Source organism: Pithys albifrons, chromosome 18 (assembly GCF_047495875.1).
Source record: "Pithys albifrons albifrons isolate INPA30051 chromosome 18, PitAlb_v1, whole genome shotgun sequence".
Lineage (NCBI taxonomy): Eukaryota > Metazoa > Chordata > Aves > Passeriformes > Thamnophilidae > Pithys > Pithys albifrons.
Window position 1 is genome coordinate 13,740,549 of NC_092475.1, and position 6,000 is coordinate 13,746,548.

The window sequence follows — 6,000 nt, forward strand, 5'->3', positions numbered from 1 at the left end:
CCCTTCCCCTGGACTCTGCCTTGGGGAGGCCACACCTTGAGTGTTGTGTTCAGTTCTGGGCCCCTCAGTTGAGGCAAGAGATTGAGGGGCTGGAGCGGGGCCAGAGAAGAGCAACGAGGCTGGAGAAGGGACTGGAGCACAAGTGCTGTGGGGAGAGGCTGAGGGAGCTGGGGGTGTTCAGCCTGGAGAAGAGGAGGCTCAGAGGTGACCTCAGCACTGTCTGGAACTGCCTGAAGGGAAGTTCTGGCCAGGTGGGGGTTGGTCTCTTCTCCCAGGCACTCAGCAATAGGACAAGGGGGCACGATGGGCTCAAGCTCTGCCAGGGGAAATTGAAGTTGGAGATCAGGAAGAAATTCTTTGCAGAGAGAGTGCTCAGGGATTGGAATGGGCTGCCCAGAGAGGGGGTGGATTCTCCATCTCTGGAGGTTTTTAAGGTGAGCTTGGCCGTGGCACTGAGTGCCATGATCTGGTAAAGGGACTGGAGTTGGACCAAGGGTTGGACTCGATGATCTTGGAGGTCTTTTCCAACCCAATCGATTCTGTGATTCTGTGATTCTATGATTCAATGTAACCACAGAGTGTCCTCTCAGGGAGCACTTTGGGTGTGGGAAATGCTCAGGTTGGGAATTGCAGCTTTTATGGTCGGATTTCTGCCGTCCTGCTGTGGCCTGGGAGCTCCCTGGAGATCTAAAGCTGGTTCTGTCCCTCCTATTGCATTGCATGACAAAAATCAGAGAAAAAAATCCATTTGGAAATAAAGCAGACAGAGCTTTTGATAGGTACCATTTTCAAAACAGGTGGAAAGGAGGAGGAAAAGGGAGAAAATGCCTTTGTCTATTTAAAAAGCCATGAAAATGAACACATGGCCTGGCCAAGCTCTACATGTGGATGAGAATGAGCAGGGGAAAGCAGGTTTGGTCCTGAAAAGCCAGAACAAGGTTCATGATCAGCTCCTCCTGCACACCCAGGAACTGAGGACTCTGCCTTTGCACATGATCAATATTCCTTGTTCTCCATCAGCCTTTGCTCCTCTTACAGAGGTGCAGAAAGCACCTGCAAGACTCAACATTTGCAGACAAGTCCCTTTTTCCACTTCAGATTTTCCTGCACTTGAAGGTTAATTGAGTTCAAAAAGAATTTAAAGCATTGTTACAGTTCTTGAATCACATCTCACCCTGGAAACTTTGTCAATAGGTTTGACCCAGACCATCATGTGTACACAACATTTTAGTTGCTTCTATTTAAACAAAGACTAAATCCTTACTTAGTTGTTCCATGTTTATATTTCAGAAAGTTGCACGTGGATAAAAATGTCAGAGATAAGACTAGGAATGATAGCAGAGCTTAAACAAGCTCTTCCAGAGCTGGGGGTGTCCTAGTTCAGCAGGAGGGACCAGCTAACCCTGTGTGGGGGTGATCAAAGCTGTGTATTCAACCCCCTCTATTCATTCCCCAAGGTCAATGGGCCATTAGCAGCAGCTGCCCAGGGAGCCATTATCACCTTCACGCCCAGCCTGAGGGGGCGGAGCTGCTAATGGGCCATCAACAGTTCAACACCCCCTGGCTCCCAGAGTTAATCACCCATTGTGTGAGTCCCCGCCCAGGGGGAGGGACTGGGTGCTCCCTGAGGGTACATAAGGGGTGGGTAAGAAAACCTCAGGAACCTCTTGTTGGATCCAGAGGAGCAGCAGGACCTCGACAGGAGGAGATCCCCGCTCTCGCCCAGACCACAGCCCTCGCCTGCACCAACAGGTTTTTTCTTTTCCTTTTGGTTTGGACTTGGGGGAACCACAGGGGTCTCAGCACAAGGGCAAACAAACCCCCTTGGGTTTGTGCCCCAGGACACTGGGTTATACTGCTGGGGTTTTGTGAGTTGAAAGCAATTTCCCTTTTGTGTCAGTGTTGTTATTGTAATATTATTATTAAATTTTAGGTCTGACTTATAATCTCTCTCATGGTGAGTTCATTTCCCTTGCTGGTTCACCTTTAAACCAGCACAGGTGGAAATGCCACCTTCTGTCCCAGGTTGTGATCAGGCCAGTGTAGGAAGCTGAGGGATACACATGGCCATGAGGCTTAAATGATTTTCTCATCACAGCCCCTTCACTGGGAGTTGGATAACTGCAAATATGAATCAACAGCAGGTTTCAAGTGTTGACAAACCCAAATTGCATCCTGGTTCTGGAATTCCAACGGAGTCCTTGAAGAAAACAGAAGCAATTTGAGGGGCAGAAATGGAAGGAGTGAGATTTGCATCAGTGCAGAAAGCAGGGCTGTGTCCCACGAGTGTGGGGAGGGGGAGTGTGCTCTGTTCCATACAACAGGAATTCACTCAGATTTGCAGCTTCCTCCCACCCCCTTTATCCCTCAAATACCGGCAACCCCTGGCTGAGAACTGGGAAATGTCTGAGTGCACCCTCATTAACAGCTGCTTCTCAAATTAGCCAATCCTGGCCATTAATTTAGCAGGGCTTTTTCTGCTATTTTTTGCTACTTGCTCAGGCAAAACCCCTCAGCAGTAAAGTAGTTCTAAACCAGACGTGGTTGCCACACTGGGAAGAGTTTTAATTTGCTGCTGTGGCCAATTGCAGTTTGTTTTTTAACACCTTCCAGTCCAGCAGCAGCCACTGCCTTTGGTGCAGGTGGGCTCAGCACCATCACCTTGGCCAGTGTGGCCCTGCCCAGTGATGGCACCTGGGGACAAAATGCCATCACTGAAGAAGGGCTGTGCTCCTGCTCTTCAGACAGCTTTGGTTTGGCCACAAGTAATCACATGTTCATTACTGCATTATTACCAATGCCAGGGAAACCACAAAATTATTGGATGAGAATTTGAAACACTAAAAACTGCATTGTTAGTTAAGACCTAAAAAGTGTGCTTTAAATACAAACTTACTGTTTCCAACATCAGTTACATCTTAATACTAAAATCAAATATCTACAATATTAAAATCCAAGAATGTCCTTAAGTTTGTGCTGGGAATGGCCTGGTCTATGTTATTTGCATGGCCACTTTCTTTAGCCTGTGGAAAACCATAAAAAAGACTGATGCCAAAGGGGGTTTTGTTCTGATTTTCTGTTTCTAGATTTTAGGAACACAGTAGTTGTAGATTTTTAGAGGGTTATTATTTCTAACAGTTTAATGCCTTTCTATCACTACCCCTGTCCCAGAACAGGGAGCTCAAATTCCTTTAGTTAATTAATCTTGTTTAGACTCCTTTCCAAGGTAGAGCTGAAGGATATCAGAAGGACCACAGAACGAAACATAAACACAGGTCAGAGTAACCCAAAAGCCAGAACTGGATGAGCTCCAAGAGACCTTTGTGTGCCTGAGGAAGAGGAGCTGATGAAGACAGAGGGTCTTGACGACCCCAGACCCAATTCCAGGGGATTGGACCAGGGGTGGGACTGGGGCTGGACTGAGAAATGTGTAAAGCAATGATTGGAGGGATCTTATTATAAAAGCCATGGAAACAAGAACTGGAGCACATGCATGTCATGTATTCCTGTGGGCTGTAGGCCCTGTGATATTAAAGGACCTTCACTTTTTATCTTACCCTGCACTAACGTGGCTCAGAGTCCTGTTTTTGGGGGGAGGGGTCACTCACGGCATCAAGACCTTGATCCCAATCATTGGCACTCAAGTAACCAGCCAAGTTTTGAACAGAAGAGGAGGCTCAGAGGTGACCTCAGCACTGTCTGGAACTGCCTGAAGGGAAGTTCTGGCCAGGTGGGGGTTGGTCTCTTCTCCCAGGCACTCAGCAATAGGACAAGGGGGCACGATGGGCTCAAGCTCTGCCAGGGGAAATTGAAGTTGGACATCAGAAAGAAATTCTTTGCAGAGAGAGTGCTCAGGCATTGGAATGGGCTGCCCAGAGAGGGGGTGGATTCCCTGTCATAAATTGAGACCAACATGTCTTTTATTCAAGCCAATAAAAATTTATTGTAATTAGCAAGCAAGCAAGTAGGCAGAATGCAGCGCTGGGCGGCCAGGGGGAATGTCTGTTCCACCAACTGGCACCAACTGGCACACCTTCAGTTCCGAGTTCCTCCTTTTTAGCAGCAGTTCAGTTCCGTGCTCGTGGTTTTGCTGTAATACTCTGCACATGTTTTTGTTGTTGCTAAGGGGTCTTTTCTGCCTCTTCGTGGTCGTCGAGGCCGAAGGCAGGAATCTTCCTCAAGTGTCTTTAGAACACCTCCTTCCTTATGTGGTTATCTCTGCTGGGGGTGATTCTCGGAATCAGTCTGTGGAAACTGGCAACTCGTGTTAGTTACACAAGCCAGTCTGCAGTTTAACATTTTCTTAGGTCATAGACATTTGCTGCAAGCTCAGCATATCCTGTTTGATAAACAATTGTAACTTTCCACATTCCCCATCCCTGGAGGTTTTTCAGCTGAGCTTGGCCGTGGCACTGAGTGCCATGATCTGGTAAAGGGATTGGAGTTGGACCAAGGGTTGGACTTGATGATCTTGGAGGTCTTTTCCAACCCAATCCATTCTATGATTCTGTGATATTTCCTTAAGAGCCTTTCAGATTAATTTTCTGTCAATGCTGCCCTTGCTGTTACCAGTGGAAATCCTCTCCTCTTGCAAACATGGCCCCTCCTGCTCCCATTTTTGAGTCAGAAGTGCTAAGAGAGCACGGGCTGTGCATTTTCCTCCATTCAGCTCAACCAGAACTCCCTGATTGTTCAGTTTGCAACACATTTTTCCCCAGGCCCTGCTCTTTATGTTTTTTTGCAGATCTGGATGTTCTGGGAAGTGGAGATGGGTGGAAGTGCAGGGAGTGCCTTGGGAGGTGGGGAGCACTGCAGCAGAGAACAGAGGAGGGAAAAATGCACCTTGAGGTTCATGGCTGTGCTTGTTTTCATTGCAGACGTTCTACTTGCAGATACTACAAAGTTTCTCAGGAGCTAATTGTGGTTTTTTAGCCTGTGGGGCTTTTAAAGACACATCAAATACAGTAAATGTAGCCTGTGAAGCCCCAGCAGAGTTTGCAGCAGCTGTTTGCCACTGGGCAGCTTTGCACAATTGTAAGAAGCATCAATTACAATTAGTTCTTTTCTTTATTAAAATCACCCTTCGTGCCTGTGGTTTGCACTCCAGCTTAGGGAAAGCAAATAATAAACAAAACAACAAAGAAGGAAAAAAATGAAGGGCCTGTGAAAAAAAAACACTTCCAGAAGTGAAGAGGGTGAAAACAAAAAGGGTTTAAGGTTCTGCAACATCCTTGTGCTGGATGGGGACTGACACCTCGACTGCTTGTCTAATTCCCTGAGATTCCAGAGCAGGGATTAAATTCTTTAGGCCATTTAGAAAGTCTGTAGCAAAGTTTTTGTTTGTTGTTCCATCTGTAGACGCTTCTCAGCAAACCTGGTACTTTTCTGTAGCACTCTGGGTTTGGTTTCATCAGCTGGAAAATTATTTCCTTCAGGGAATATTAAATATGCCACAGTCCCTTTCCCTTGGTGGAGCAGCAGTGTTTTGGCAGTGACTGAACAGCCCTGCAGATGTTGGGAGCACCTGAAATGCTTTGGAGTGGGGCTCACACCCAGATTCTGGTTTAAGCCAGGGCTTATTGTGGGATTCTGCTTTGCATTATTGACTTGTTTCCACTCAGAACAAACATTTGGTGGTTCTGTTTTTCCTCCCCTCCAAAGCTTCTCTCCTATGTGTATATTATTAACAACAGGTTACAAACTCCTTTTGACCCTTTCTGGGGGTCTGACCTGCCAAAGAGACGCCTTTTGTAAAGAAAGAGCAACAGCTCTGAGCAAACTCCTGACTTAGAAGAAAGCAGTGAAGGAGGATGTTAAAATAAAGCCTCTGATCTGCTCATTTAGTGCTCCAAATATTTGCTTCCCAATTTGAGAAATGGATATGAACTGAATCCCAGCTTTACACCAAGGAGATCTTTTAATTAATGAAAGTTTCTAGTTTAAAATAGTCTGGCTCTGTCAGGTATTTGTGGAGCCTTTTCACAGGGAGGGATCCCTGGC